Source organism: Giraffa tippelskirchi, chromosome 14 (assembly GCF_054371585.1).
Source record: "Giraffa tippelskirchi isolate mGirTip1 chromosome 14, T2T-mGirTip1v1.2.pri, whole genome shotgun sequence".
NCBI lineage: Eukaryota > Metazoa > Chordata > Mammalia > Artiodactyla > Giraffidae > Giraffa > Giraffa tippelskirchi.
Window position 1 is genome coordinate 18,072,145 of NC_137288.1, and position 15,339 is coordinate 18,087,483.

The 15,339-nt window shown below is 46.6% G+C and overlaps 1 long non-coding RNA gene across 2 annotated transcripts; it reads left to right on the forward strand.

Moving 5' to 3' along the window:
- Positions 1–1,905: 1,905 nt before the first annotated feature.
- On the forward strand, positions 1,906–13,703 carry LOC145533829 (uncharacterized). 2 transcript variants are annotated; one of them, XR_014074253.1, is made up of 3 exons: positions 1,906–2,618; positions 12,262–12,543; positions 13,471–13,703. It is a non-coding gene; the product is annotated as an uncharacterized LOC145533829 (long non-coding RNA). The 2 variants fall into 2 exon arrangements; XR_014074254.1 differs by having other exon boundaries at positions 1,906–2,005.
- The last annotated feature ends 1,636 nt before the right edge of the window (positions 13,704–15,339 follow it).

Consider the following 15,339-nt stretch of genomic DNA (forward strand, 5'->3'; position numbering starts at 1 on the left):
GTGCTAAGTCATTTCAATTGTGTCCGACTCTTTGCAACCCCATGGACTGTAGCCCTCCAGGCTCCTCTGTCCATGGGATTCTCCAGGCAAGAGTACCGGAGTGGGTTGCCAGTATTATTCCTCCAGGGGATTGTCCCGATCCAGGGATCTGACCTACATCTCTTAGGTCTCCTGCCTTGCAGGTGAGGTCTTCATTGCTAGCAGTGTCTGGGAAGCCCTCCTGAAAGGAGCCCCTGAGCCAAAGTGTGAGGAGGCCCAGCTCCTTCAGGCCCAGAGCTGCCCTGGCGCCTGGGATGTGCTTCCCAGGGCGGCAGTGGCACAGGCTCCGTGCCGCCCCGCCAGCCTCGCTGGGGGCACGTGGGCGTGTAGAACGCACATGGTCTCTGGCCCCTGCACAGGGACCGCCGAAGGCTAGGTTGCCTGACCTTGGGAGCCATCCAGACAGCTGTCTGCTCTGTGGGTGAGTTTGGCAGTTCAGAGGGTCGTGGGGATGGGCTGAGAGTTGCAGATAATCTTTCCAACAACAACATTAAGGAGAAAATGAGTCCCAGAGCTGCCCCGCTGGGAGCCAGACACTTCCCCAGGAGGTGAGCAGTAACCCTGCTCTATGTCCTGAAAGTCTTCCTGCTATGGGGAGGGAAGTGGCTGATGGAGGTGGGGAACCAAAGTCTGCAGGGGTTTCAGTTCCAAGGAAAGCCTTTTATGTAGTCTACTTAGAAACACGTTTTCCTGGGAAATCATGTCCACAGCACCCTCCCCCCCACCGTTCCCCCCGTCCCCCGCCACCTGGTGGAGCCGTGCTGGTCCTCCGACAGGAAGATCGTCCAGAGGCCATGTTTCCAGGTGCGATTCTGTTTCTCCCCCCGCCCGTCCTTTTTAAGTAACAGGAACTAAATTGGCCAATCCTAATGGAAATCAACCCGGAGTATTCTTTGGAAGGACAGATGCTGAGGGTGAAGCTCCAATACTTTGGGTCCCTGATGCAAAGAGCCGACTCATTGGAAAAGACCCTGATGCTGGGAAAGATTGAGGGCAGGAGAAGAAAGGGGCGACAGAGGATGAGATGGTTGGATGCCATCACCGACCTGACGGACATGAGTTTGAGCAGACTCGGGGAGATGGTGAAGGACAGGGAAGCCTGGCGTGCTGCAGTCCATGGGGTTGCAAAGAGTCAGACATAACTGAGCCACTGAACAACAATAGCAAAACTGGCAAAGACTAAAGTGGTCCTTCTCAAATCTTCTAGTCCTGGCTTCCTTCAGCAATTACAGTAAGAGGAAACTGAGATGTACCGGAGGGAAGGCATGTGTCTGGGGTTACATCTGTGCAGAGAGATAGACAGAGACCAGCAGGGGCTGAGAGGTGCAAAAGCACACGGAAGCTGAGACTCTGAAGGTTTAGTCCTGCACCTGTGAGGTTCACCTTCTCGCCTGGATCCTCCAGATCCTACTCTGCCTCCTGGGGAAGGGGACGGGTTCTCTGTTCTCCGCACAATGGCCCATTTCTCTAGATCTCTCTGAATCACGTTCAATCCCCAGCCTTGTCCTGGGATGTTCAGACCCGAATTGCCCCTAAGGAATCTTTCCAGTAAAGCTTTCTAAGTTCCTGGAAACCAGCTTCACGAGTCAGAGCTGGTCCCCAGAGCTGCGCTGGAGGGCGGGTCTCCTGCAACATAGAACCACATCCCTGATCTCAGGTGCCATACCCCCACCCCCACCCCGAGGAGGTGTAGGCTGGGCTGGTGGGCGGGCCTCCTCACGCTCCCCAAGCATGGCGTTCTGTCGGAGGTGTCTCTCCTCCCAGCCTCCATGTCCAGGGCCTGGCATTCACACGCCGCTTCAGCTGCTCCTTGTTCCTCTCTTGAGGACTCCTCCCCTCCAGGTAACCAGGGAGACTAGTTGCCATAGTAACGTCAGGTTTACTCCGCCCGCCCTGGAAGGAGCCGCTTCTGCCAGAAGCACTTGCCAGGACCGCACTAGCTGCGGGACCCCCAGGGCCAGGCCAGGTGCCAAGCAGACCCCACTTTCCAAGAGCCCTCTGCCCTCCATTTCCAGCTCCTGCCCTTTCTGGTCCCCTCCATCCCCTCCTGTCCTGTGGAAATGAAAGCGGGGACCCCGGTTTTCCCAGGACCACTTTAGATGGTTAGCAGGTAATTTAATTCTCCAAGAGCAGCTTGAGGGTGTAGCCTGTGGTCCAGGACTCATCGCCGGCAAACAGACTGCACTTAAATCCTGGCTCCTCAGCGCCTGCTAACTGGCTGGCAGACAGCAGTGTGGATGGATGCGGGCTGGACCCAGGCCTGGCTCCCAGGAACAGCTCCGGCTTGCCAGGCATTGATAGCCAAACCGGCCAGGTTTTTAAAAGGGACCGACCCACCCTCCCGTCTGTTGGAATCTCTGTTGCTCTAGTGCACGAGATGGCGGGGACACTGAGCTCCAGATATTAAATAGAGAGTCCAAATGTTTCTAACAACAAATTTGGCAATGCCTCTGGCCTCACCGGCCTTCCGAGGCTTGTGTTGAGACCTCAGCTCTCGTCTAGAGTCCCCATCCCCATCCCTTTCTGACGCTGCCTGCCCTGAGAAGTGGTGAGGAGTCGCCCAGTCTCTGGACCCCAGGGTAGGTTGTTCTCACCTGAAGCCTTGGGCAGCAGAAAGGAGTGTGTGGATTCAAGGCAGGCTCCCAAAGGGCCACTTGGTGTGCATTTGCATCCATGGCTGCGTGTCCCTAAGTGGTTCTGCATCCTTCTCTATAGGATACAGAGTGTGTAGGTGTGCATGCTCAGTCACGTCCAACTCTTTGTGACCCATGGACTGTAGCCCACCAGGCTCCTCTGTCCATGGGATTTCCCAGGCAAAAATACTGCATGGGGTTGCCATTTCCTTCTCCTGGGGATCTTCCCAACCCCGGGATTGAGCCTGTGTCTCCTGCGTTGGGAGCCTCCTGGGAAGCCCACAGGACAGAGCGCCAGAGTATTTCATAGGATGTGCCCCCTCCCTCTGCTGCATGGATATCACAAGACGCTACTCTTGAGAGGAGAACTGAACCCATAATATCCATGGCACTTGGCTGCATTTCTAAGTGACTCAGATTCTTTCTTCTTAGGGGACATTTTTCAATCAATTTCTAGGGCCCCCTACACAAGTGTAAGTCTGTCCCTCTCCCAATATCAAGGATGGAACCTCTGTCCCCAGAATTTCTGGGTGCTTCCCCATCACACTTCGTTACAGGAGGCTCTTTGTCTACAAAGACAGATGTTTGTGTAGAGCTATTCCTAATATTGTATTTGGTCAATAGATCCTGGTAGCTCAGATGGTAAAAGAATCTACTCACAATGAGGGAGACCCAGGTTTGATCCCTGGATCCCAGAATCTCCTGGGTAAGGAAATGGCTACTCATTCTAGTATTCTTGCTTGGAGAATTCCATGGATAGAGAAGCCTAGCAGGCTACAGTCCGTGGGGTCTCAAAGAATCGGATACAGAGTGACTCATGTTAGTCAGAGTGACTAGCACATACATTCTTAATATTGTATTTGGTCATCAGAGTAACAAAGGTCTGTATTCCTGAATCTAAAAAAAGAAAAAAAAAAAAAACGCAAAAGAAATCAAGTTATTTGAAACAGGTTTCTCTGGACAGTAAATGACCAAGAAATCATCCAGCATTTTATTTTAGTAACTGATGTGGGAAGTACAAAGACATCTAGCCTATCTTGAATGCAGAGGAGTTTTTGTTAGTTCTTTCAGAAAATGAAAAAGTCGTATGAATCTGAGAAAAAGAAAATATAAAATGTGCATCAAATATTCATCAGTGTTTCAGGTAGCAGGAAGGACCACACACATCGTATCAGCTAAACAAGGGTTTTGGACTAAAATAATCTCCCAGATCTTTTCCCACTCTGGCATTAAATTGTGCGTATGTTTTCTGACATTTCACAAAGCATTTGGATAAACAACATCAGCTGTCCCAGACAGTAAGTCCGTTTTTATTTTTAACCCCGAGAAAGAGTGGTCTAGAAAGGGAGTAGTTTTATCCACAGCAGTGCTTTGGGGGCAGAGGTAAGCACAGAAAAGAGAAAGCGAAGTCTCAACCCTGGAGCAGCTGTGCTCTGCCCAGAATTCTAAATCCTCAGCAGAAGACACAGGTTCGATCCCTGCATCAGGAAGATCCACTGGAGGAGGAAATAGCAACCCATTCCAGTATTCTTGCCTGGAGAATCCCATGGACAGAGGAGCCTGGTGGGCTACAGTCCATGGGTCTCAAGAGTCACACTCGACTGAGCAGCTGAGCGTGGCAGGGATGGGAAGGGAGGGTTAGTGTGAGAGACAGCTGGGCTGCAAAGCGGAAGGACTGAGCTACTCACGGAGTGCGGGAGCTGGGTCAGAAAAGCCTGAGTATGGGTCCTAGATCTGTCATGATAGGCAGTTCAGTTAAAGTCTCTATTTTGCAAACTATCCTTTCTTCATTCATTTCTTCATTTGTTTATTTATTCATCTCATCTGAGGTGCCAGGGATAGAGCAGTGAGTCAAAGAGATAAAAATCTCTGGCCTCATGGGAAGAAAAACCATAAGTTAAACCAAGTACAACGGAACCTTGAATGACATGGGTCTAAACTACATTGGTTCACTGACATGTGATTTTTTTCAGTAGTAAATATAACAGTCATACAAGATGCAAGGTTGGATGAGTCTGCAGATACTGAACTGTGTAACCAGACGGCTGACTCTAAATCACAGGTGGATTCTCAGTAGGGTGGGGCGTTGGTGCCCCAAGTCTCCCACTGTGCAAGGCCATTTATACCCCATGACTGTGCACATGACTACATACCCGGCTGTACACCATGTCAGGTGGTAGCAAGTGGGGTAGGGAGAGAGGGTTGCAGGCAAGGGGCCAAGATAGCTGATTTGTCACTAGAGACCTGTCTTATAAGGTGACCCAAATGGACTGATGTACATTTGATGAAAAAAAGAAAGTGTTAGTTGCTCAGTTGTGTCTGACTCTTTGTGACCGCCTGGACTGTAGCCTTCCAGGCTCCTCTGTCTATGGAATTCTCCAGGCAAGAATACTGGAGTGGGTAGCTGTTCCTTTCTCCAGTGTATCTTCCCAACTCAGAGATCTAACCTGGGTCTCCTGCCTTGCATGAACATCCTACAAAATAACGACCGCTATTGTTCCTTCCTCACAGGCTTGTCCAGAGGTTGCAGAGCGATGACCTGTGTGATATGGGTGGGCAGGTGCAGGTGCAGAGTCTCTGCAGATGTAACTAGTTAATTTGAAGTCACACTGGGTTAGCGTGGGTCCTGATCCAATACAACTGGTATCCTAATAAGAAAAGAGGGAGAGATACGCATGCAGAGACGTAGGGGAAGACAGCGCTGTGCTGATGGAGGCAGAGATTGAAAAAGCTACACACGGAGGGTGGCCGGCCACCACCAGATGCTGGAAGAGAGGCCTGGGTCATGTTCACCTGCAGAATCTCCAGAAGGAACAAACCCTGCTGACACCTCGACTTTGGACTTCCAGCCTCCAGAAGAGAGAGAGTGAATTTCTGTTGTCTGAGCCACCCAGACTGCACTACTTTGGCACCACAACCCCAGGAAAATAACCCATATCACCTTTGCAGATGATGAACCTGTCTTCCAGAGCTTTCTGATGTGTCCAAGTTGAGGGCCCCTAGAGGATAAAAAAGGGCTAGAATTTCAAGGTTAGCTGGTTGACATAACACATCATGAGAAACTCTGGGCTGGAGGAAACACAAGCTGGAATCAAGATTGCTGAGAATTATCAATAACCTCAGATATGCAGATGACACCACTCTTATGGCAGAAAGCAAAGAAGAACTAAAGAGCCTCCTGATGAAAGTGAAAGAGGAGAGTGAAAGAATTGGCTTAAAGCTCAACATTCAGAAAACTAAGATCATGGCATCTGGTCCCATCACTTCATGGGAAATAGATGGGGAAACAGTGGAAACAGTGGCTGACTTTATTTTTCTGGGCTCCAAAATCACTTCATATGGTGATTGCAGCCATGAAATTAAAAGACGCTTACTCTTTAGAAGGAAAGTTATGACCAACCTAGACAGCATATTAAAAAGCAGAGACATTACTTTGTCAACGAAGGTCCGTCTAGTCAAGGCTATGGTTTTTCCAGTAGTCATGTATGGATGTGAGAGTTGGACTATAAAGAAAGCTGAGTGCCACAGAATTGATGCTTTTGAACTGTGGTGTTGGAGAAGACTCTTGAGAGTCCCGTGGACTGCAAGGAGATCCAACCAGTCCATCCTAAAGGAGATCAGTCCTGGGTGTTCATTGGTAGAACTGACGTTGGAGCTGAAACTCTAATACTTCGGCCACCTGATACGAAGAGCTGACTCATTGGAAAAGACCCTGATGCTGGGAAAGATTGAAGGCAGGAGGAGAAGGGGATGAGATGGTTGGATGTCATCATCGACTGAATGGACATGGGTTTGGGTGGACTCAGGGAGTTGGTGATGGACAGGGAGGCCTGGCGTGCTGCGGTTCATGGGGTCACAAAGAGTCAGACACGACTGAGCAACTGAACTGAACTGACCCTTGTCCCATTTGTAAATTGAGAACCACCTGCCTCACAGGAGAGGAAGCAGAAAGCCATCCATGGCTTGAAATCTGGGACTTGAAATTTTGCTTTTACTCTTTTTTAAAGCTGTCACTCATGACTGAGTAATTGAAAATGACAGATTTATTTCAGGAAACCAATGACACAAGTATCTCCCATATTTGAATCTCCAAAATTAAAGAGTCTGGGTGAGGATGAGGGCAGGTGCCCGCAAGGAAAGACAGCATTCCGGGCTCTGTCCTGCTGGCTCTCTGACTGGTTCCTTCAGAAGTGAATGTGCCAGACACGTGCTCAAGTGACAACGGGAAGCATAACCAAGCCAGCTGGGAGGCACGGAGACTCTGAAGAATGTCTATGCCTTGGGGACGTCATTCGGATAGTGACCACACAGCACCGCTGCTCACAGTGCCGAGAGTCCTGAGGACTGACCCTGGGTCTTCGCTGCGCGATGCCCCTCACCCCACGGTGCACAGGATGGCTTGTCTACACTTGGACGTGAGACTGGTCTGAGCTTCCCCCCAACCCTGCTGCTGTACGAGCCACGGAGTCCTCCAGAGAAGCAGAGCCAGTAGGATGGGGACACACACACACACACACACAGCTGAGCCTTAACAGCATGGGTCTGAACTGCAGACGTGCACTTATATGTGGATTTTTTTCAATAAATACAATACATACGTGCTGCGCTACTGCAGGATCCAAGATTGGCTGAGTCTGAAGATGTACAACAGTGGATTTGAGAGCTTGGATTTGGGACCTCAGATTCAGAGGGATGACTGTAAAGTTATACACAGATTTTTGACTGCAAGAGGGTTGACAGTCCAGTCCCCTGTGTTGTTCAAGGATCTACTGTGTACATGTACATGGAAGTATATATATAACATATGGACATACAGATGAATAGATGCATAGCTATTTATCCATCAATAGAGCCATTACCAGGAAATGACTCATGTGATCATAGAGAGTGACGAGGCCCAGGAGCTGTGTGTGGCTTCTGGAGACCCAGCAGAGTTGATCCAAATGCCCGAGGCCTAGGGAGCAGCGGGTGTTTCAGCTTGACTTCAGAAAAAAAGCTGATTCCCAGTCTGAAGGGGATCAGGCTGGAGAAATTCCCTTTGCTTGGGGAAGGTCAGCCTTTTGATTTACCCAGGACTTCAATTAATTGGATGAGGCCCACCCACATTATGGAGGACAATCTGCCTAATATCGTCTATGATTCAGAGGTTTATCTCATTCAGAAACACCCTTACAGGCACAATCAATGTGCTGTTTGAATGCCTCTGTGGCCTAGTCTCCCAGGTGGCACTAGTAGTAAAGAATTCACCCCCCAAAGCAGGAGACATGAGAGATGTGGGTTCCATCCTTGGGTCAGGAAGATCCCTTGGAGAAGGAAATGGCAACCCAATTCAATATTCTTGCCTGGAGAATCCAGGGACAGAGGATCCTAGTGGGCTATAGTCCATAGGGTCGCAAAGAGTCAGACATGACTGAAGCATCTTAGCAAGCAAGCACACGCTTGGCCTCATCAAGTCGACACAGAAAATTAACCATCACCTTTGCTTATTGACAAAGGAAGTCTTTATCCCTAAATGGCTCACTCTCCCATTTCCTCCTGGGCCAGAACTCTTCTATTTAGAAGCATTATCTTGCACACTTAGGTTTTAAAGAAAAGCATCCGTTTTTCTACAAGCTGTGTGATTTCTAATATCATCACGCTCCCCAGAGAGCAACAACAGTCTTTCCCTTGGTGTATAATCATGTTATTGGTCTACTACTCTGCTTGTCTCTAAGGCTTGTAGATCATTTGACTTGTGCAGATTTAAATTTTATTTAAATTTTGACTCCAGCCATTATTTCTCAACCAACCCAAGGGTTATAGGCTCTGCATTTGACCCCAATATTGCAACCTATGAACCAGTTTCCTTAGTGTGAAATTGCATTATGGAGGAGGCTCCCCTGTGTCCATTATCTAGGCGTTTCGGTGACAGAGCTCTCAAAGAGGAAGGATACTGTAAATCAGGACGGGCCAGGAGGGCCAAGGCGGGAGGATAATAGTGTTAAGGCCACCATGGTAATTTCTCCTATTCTTAACACCATCGAAATAGCTCTGTGAAGAATGGCTATGAGGTGTTTCTTCCTGGCAACTTGTCAAAGGAAGAATATTTTATGCAAATGGGAATATTCTGTTCCGAGAAATAATAGATCTGGAGTGATTTCATTCTTGTGTTGAACCGGGCAAGGTTTACCTTTAAAAGATAGGTTGGCCCTTACCAGTGTTACTTGTTGAATGGAGAGCGAATACCGAGAAGATATTAATTGTTCGACATTAAGCTAATGGCAGGCAACCCGCGCACCGTACTTTGAGAGGTCATCGATAAAAAATTTGTTAAAGAATAATTGAGTGGGCTGAATTACTTAAATAGGTATTGAAAATGATAAAATAAAGTCAGTTGCAGGAGGATTAAAAAAAAAAGGCGCCGATGAAATGCTGAAATAGTGACCTTTGGCGATCAGCTTGGTGTTCTACCAGGAGAAATTGAATCTTTAAATGGGGTCTTTTAATTGGTTTCTTCCACTTTGATTCAGAAAGATTTCCCAACACCCAAGAAATGCTGGAAATAAAATGTGAAAAGAAATGTGATTTTCTGGCCTTTTTGTCTTCACTTCCCCCACTTTTGCTCCTATGTGAAATGATACAAAGCATGTGGTATTTTGGCAAGATTGGTTCTGGTCTCCTTGGCAGTGGACCTCAGCCTCAGATTCTAAGTAAGCCTTGCTGGCTGTTAGCAAAGTGGTGTCTCCAGCACTGGATCAAGTAACAAGCGTGTGTGTGCTAAGTCACTTCAGTCGTGTTTGACTCTCTTCGACCTTATGGACTGTAGCCCACCAGGCTGCTCTGACCATGGGCTTCTCCAGTCAAGAACACTGGAGTGCGTCACCATGCCCTCCTCCAGGGGATCTTCCGGGCCCAGGGATAGAACCTGTATCTCTTACATCTCCTGCATTGGCAGGCGGGTTTTTACCTTTAGTGCCACCAACGTGATAAGACACAATCTCTGTCCTTGCTGTTACCTTGAAGTTCAACAGGGAAAACAGACAATAAATGAATTTATTATAATGTGGTGGATGCCAGACACAGGGTGCTTTGGAAGCACTTAGCAAAAAAGAATTGATGTTTTTGAACTGTGGTGTTGGAGAAGACTCTTGAGAGTCCCTTGGACTGCAAGGAGATCCAACCAGTCCCTTCTAAAGGAAATCAGTCCTGAATATTCATTGGAAGGACTGATGCTGAAGTTGAAGCTCCTATACTTTGGCCACATGATGTTAAGAACTGACTCCTTGGAAAAGACCCTGATGCTGGGAAAGATTGACGGCACGAGGAGAAGCGGATGGCAGAGGATGAGATGGTTGGATGGCATCACTGACTTAATGGACATGAATCTGAGCAACCTCTGGGAGATAGTGAGGGACAGGGGAGCCTGGTGTGCTGCAGTCCATGGGGTTGCAAAGAGTCTGACATTACTTAGAGATTCAACAACAACCAAAAAAGTGAATACGTCGTATTTTGATTCTGATAGAGTCCATATTGCATTTCTTCTTTTCCTGATGGTGTTAGTTTGCTAAGTCATGTCCATCTCTTTGCAGTCCCATGGACTATAGCCTGTCAGGCTCCTTTGTCCATGGAATTCTCTTCTCTTCCTAATGGGTCAGTATTTATATCTATCCATTTTAGGTACATGTGAATAATGACCACAAAAAAGCACCTTATGTATCTTCTGGTTCAAATCATCAGGAAACGTGTGGCCAGAGATGTACATAGAAACCCCCCAGGGAGTCTCTCAGTGCAGCCAGCTGCTATGACTGGATGCAGTTCACCCTACTTGAAAAATAATGCGTGAGTCCTGGGCACAAGCTTAATCTCTGTTTTCTTGAATGAAAAGTAAAATATTAATTTATGTTTAAAACAAATCCTTTCATAGTTAACAGTGGTTTTTTCCTTACTGAGGTGATCAGTTGCCTGTTAATTTCTATAATTTATATTCATTACTTGAGGTTTTTAATTTCTTGTTTCTGTCCATTTCTTTCTATTAAATAATATCTCTAAGAGGTGTATTTTACAGTGATTTTAAAATAACCATTGAAAGAAAACTGTGATTACAAAATCTATCAACAATGCCATGCCAAATAGTATGGGTAAGTTTAGAAACACATACTTATTAATAGAGAAAAACCTTCCATACACATATATTTCACTAGGCACTGTATATACCATTGAATCAGAATGTAGCAATTATGATGAATTTGAAAAAAAGGAAAACTTTGGATTTTGAAAGAAAAACATACTCAGTGAAACAAGGCATAGCTTAAAAACCAACCAGAGTTAATAAAATATTCCAGCTTATAATCTCTTTTAAAATCTGATTTGAAACCGTATGAGAGATGTCTCCAAAATTTTCAAAATTGTGTTGATATCTTTGAATAAATATATTTTAGTAAAGGTGAAGCAGAATGGTTAAATTTTGATTGCTAGTAACTAACTATACGTGATTCAGAGAAACTCACAAGTGCTGTTTCAAAGTAGACCTTTTCAAAGCAATGTCTTAAGAGAGGGTAAGTTTCAAATGGCCACGAAAACACTCCCCAAATCCTTCAAGGGTACCATTTTATTTTATTTTAAATTAGTTTATTTATCTATTTTTTTTAACTTTACAAGGAATGCCCCCAACAAAGAGATTCTCAAGCCCCTATGCAAAAACTTCTAGTCTTGACTGTCATCAATAATTTTGCTTTTTCAAAAAGTTAACATAAATCTTTTCATTCGAGAAAAGTAAAACAAGTAGAGATTCAAAAAAACCTTTAAAGTATAATGTGTTGTAATAGTAGCAAACGTATGTGTAGTACTTATTATACACTGGTCATTCTGGTAAGTGACCTCCGTGCTCCTTTTATCCTCACAACATTGTGAGGTAGTAAATAATTATCTCCTATTTTACAGGTGGAGATAGTGGGGCCAAGAGGACAGGTAGCTGCCTGGAGGTCACACAACTGGGCAGACGCTGATGAGCTGGGATTCAGGCCTTTCTTATTTCTGATGTTTACTTTTACTTCTGGACAGAGAAAGACGTTCAATTGTTTTTCTACATAGATATTCACCTGCAGAAAGGATGTTATAATATATTGTATTATTATCTGTCTTTTTCACTGTATAATATATGATGCATAATTTATATAATAATGATTACATCACAGTATCCCATTTAAGAGATGCATAATGTTTGTGACTCAGTCACGTTTGATTCTTTGTGACCCCATGGCCTGTAGCCCGCCAGGCTTCTCTGTCCATGGGATTCTCCAGGCAAGAATACTGGAGTGGGTAGCCATTCCTTTCTCCTGGGGATGTTCCCGACCTAGGGATCGAACCCAGGTCTCCCGCATTGCAGGTGAATTTTTTACCCCTTCCTCTCATCTCCTCCCCTACCCAGCACCCCCACCCCGCAGACCTCACCTCTCTCCTAAGCGTCAGATCTCATTCTCTACTGCCTGTGGGACCACCATGGAAGCATCCTGATATCCAAACACATATCTGAAACTAAATTTAATTTCTTTTCTCCAAAACGTATGTCTCTTCCAACAAATGCTGGGTGAAACTCCTCTACACTGTTCAGCCCTCATTGTGAAGAGTGCAGATGCTCAGCACCATCTCCTAGGCACTTGGCCACAAGGTTCTGAATCATCTTTGACTTTTCTGGACTTCACTTTTACCAGCGTTCAGTGATGCTATCTGCAAAGTATCTCTTAAACCGTCTTCTCGGCTTGCTTTGCTGCTGCACTCGTAATCCGTCACCTGAAATATTTCTAGAGACGCCTAACATCTCCAGTTTCATTCCTCTCTGCCTTCACCTTCCCACTCTCAGCCGGAAACAACCCTCACTCTGAAGGGACACATGGTAAGTGTGGCTTGACCTTCCCTTTAACATTACCCATCAAAAACCTACCCACAGGGAACTGTATTCAATATCCTGTAATAAACCAAAATGGAAAAGAATATGAAAAAGAATATATATAACTGAATCATTTTGCTGTACACCAGAAACTAACACAACATTATAAATCAGCTATGCTTCAATATTTTTTTTGTAAAAAAGAAACCTGCCTGTTCTACAAAGCCATGTGGCCCATGCACAGTTTTCCTCGCCCCAGGACTAACCTGTGTGCCTCCACATAGCGCTGCTCCTTTCCTCTCCGATGGATTAGGTTCCCTCTGTGCTGGGCTCCTTCATTAGACACTATCTGCCTGGGAGTCAGGTCTGTGTTTTATTTTCATCTTTGTGTCCCCTAGAGCAGTGATGCTGGGCCTCCCACCCTGTACTTGTTCAAGAAACTTTTATTTCTTATCATTTTAAGTAGCTCCAGGGGAACTTTGGTTTTGTACATTACCAGCATGGAAAGATCTTTATGTCTTATATGCAGATCGTAAGAAAACTAGAACACTGTTGTTGTTTAGTCGCTGAGTCATGTCCAGCTCTTTTGTGACCCCTGGGACTGGAGTCCCCCAGGCTCCTCTGTCCATGGGGTTTCCCAGACAAGAATACTGGAGTGGGTAGCCGTGTCCTCCTCCAGGAACTCTGGACTCAGTGTTCTGTGTGCAATGTGATGGTCAGGTGCTCCTGCTTGATATCACAGGGCCCAGGCAAACCATCAGTACTTCTTAATTAAACACTTGATACAGTCTTTTTCCATGAAGTAAGTGCAAATGCACTCACATAGTAAAAACCAGACTTGTATTAGAATCACAAGGAACATGTGCTTACATCATGGTGTTGCTCCTTCAAAGGGCTGGAAACGATAATCTATCACTGGCTTTTCTTAAACAGGCCTCAGGGTTCATGATCTGCAGGTACTATTTCAAGAGTTTCCCTGATGTCTTCATTTTCCGTCTCCACCATCTGATTAGTTCAAAGTCACCTTCACTTCAGTGCGACTCCACCATCTTCCTGTCCAATCCCAGGAGCTGCCTGGTGACCAAGACACTGCATGGGGACCTACCCTTCTTTGCCTTGGGCTATACCCTTTGCATGTCTTAATAAAACAAGGTCAATTCAACCCAGTGATATTTAGTGATTTAGTTATATTTAATGATTACAGGTATCTTTAAAAAAAGGATTCAGCTTGTTTATTTTTAATTGAAGGATAATTGCTTTACAAGGTTGTGCTGGTTTCTGCCAGACAACAACATGAATCAGCCATAGGTACACGTATGTGTCCTCCCTCTAGAGCTCCCCTCCACCTCCCACCCCATCCCACCCCTCCAGGTTGATCACAGAGCCGTGGGGTGGAGCTCCCTGTGTCATACAGCAAATTCCCACTGGCTATCAATATTTTTGGTGGTTTCATCCTAACAGAAGCAGAACTGTGTCTGTCTCTGCGAGGGCACCGGTTTATTTCCATCTTGCGGGTAGCCGTGTAGCATTTGTTCCTGAGCTGAGCTGCTGGAAATTGCTTCGGTCAGCTCATGCTGGCGGGGAGATACAAGGGAGCATAAGGGGAACCAAAGCTGGAGCTTGCAGAAGGGAGCAGCGCTGTGAGTGCACGGCCCTGAACACATCCCCTTCTGCTCCCGGAGGGACTGGGAAAGGAAGGCAATCACCCTGGGGCTGCCTACCTGACTGCTTGGGTGGTTTTACCTATGATAGTGTATATATGTCACTGCTACTTTCTCAATTCGTCCCACACTCTCCTTCCCGCAGGGTGTCCACAAGTCTGTTCTCTATGTCTGTGTCTCCCTGGCTGCCCTGCAGATAGGTTCATCAGGACCATCTTCTTTGAGGAATTATATTGCCTGTGGGCAGCGATCTGGCCTTCTTGGAGCCTTACAATTTATGACACAGCCCCAGGTTTGACCTTGTCTCCTAAATGTGCACAGCTCTGCGGTGAGAGGTATACAAGAGAGGGACTCAAACTTTGGCATATTTCATGCCAAGCTTGCTGTAGGAGAGAGAGAGCAAGCACAGCTTTAGACTGATCCAATAGGCTCACTTACCTTGATCGTCCTTGGGAAGAATCATCGCCTTATTCAGCCCAGGAACCTTAGGGTAGCAGCTGGCACATGGTGAAACTCAGAGAAGCTCCACTTCCAGTAGATGAAGGGCTTCCAGGAGGTGATGACCAGTAGAAGGCTGTCATTTCAAGGGACCTTCACCCAAGTGATGTGTATGTATAGCAGCTGCCTCCAGAGTTACCCTGGAGCCGTGGTTTCAACACTTTTTCTTGTACTGGAATCACTTTAAGACTCAGCATGGTGGACCCACCATCAGAGTTCCTGATTCAGTAGGTCTGGGTGGGACTTAAACGTTTGCATTTCCAACAGGTCCAGGGTGATATTCATGAAGATCGTCTGGGTGCCAGGCTTTGAGAACTAGAACCAGTCCTCAGGCTTCTGTGTGTGGGGGTTGCCTGATGATCCTGTGAAGATGCACATTCTGATTTAGCAGATCCATGGTAGGGCCAGAGAGTCTGCATCTCTGCCAACCTTGCACATGTGCCAATGCCATAGGAGCTGGACCCAGACTGCTGTTTGAGGCCCAAGATGCTAGAGATGCTCTAACCTAGCTGGTCATCAAGATCGACAGTGAAGTGGGCAACCCCAGACCAAATGAGCCATCATTCTGTCCATGAAGAGAGAAGATTGCAGGCTACGATCCACGGGGTCACAAAGGGTCGGACACGACTGAGCGACGAACATG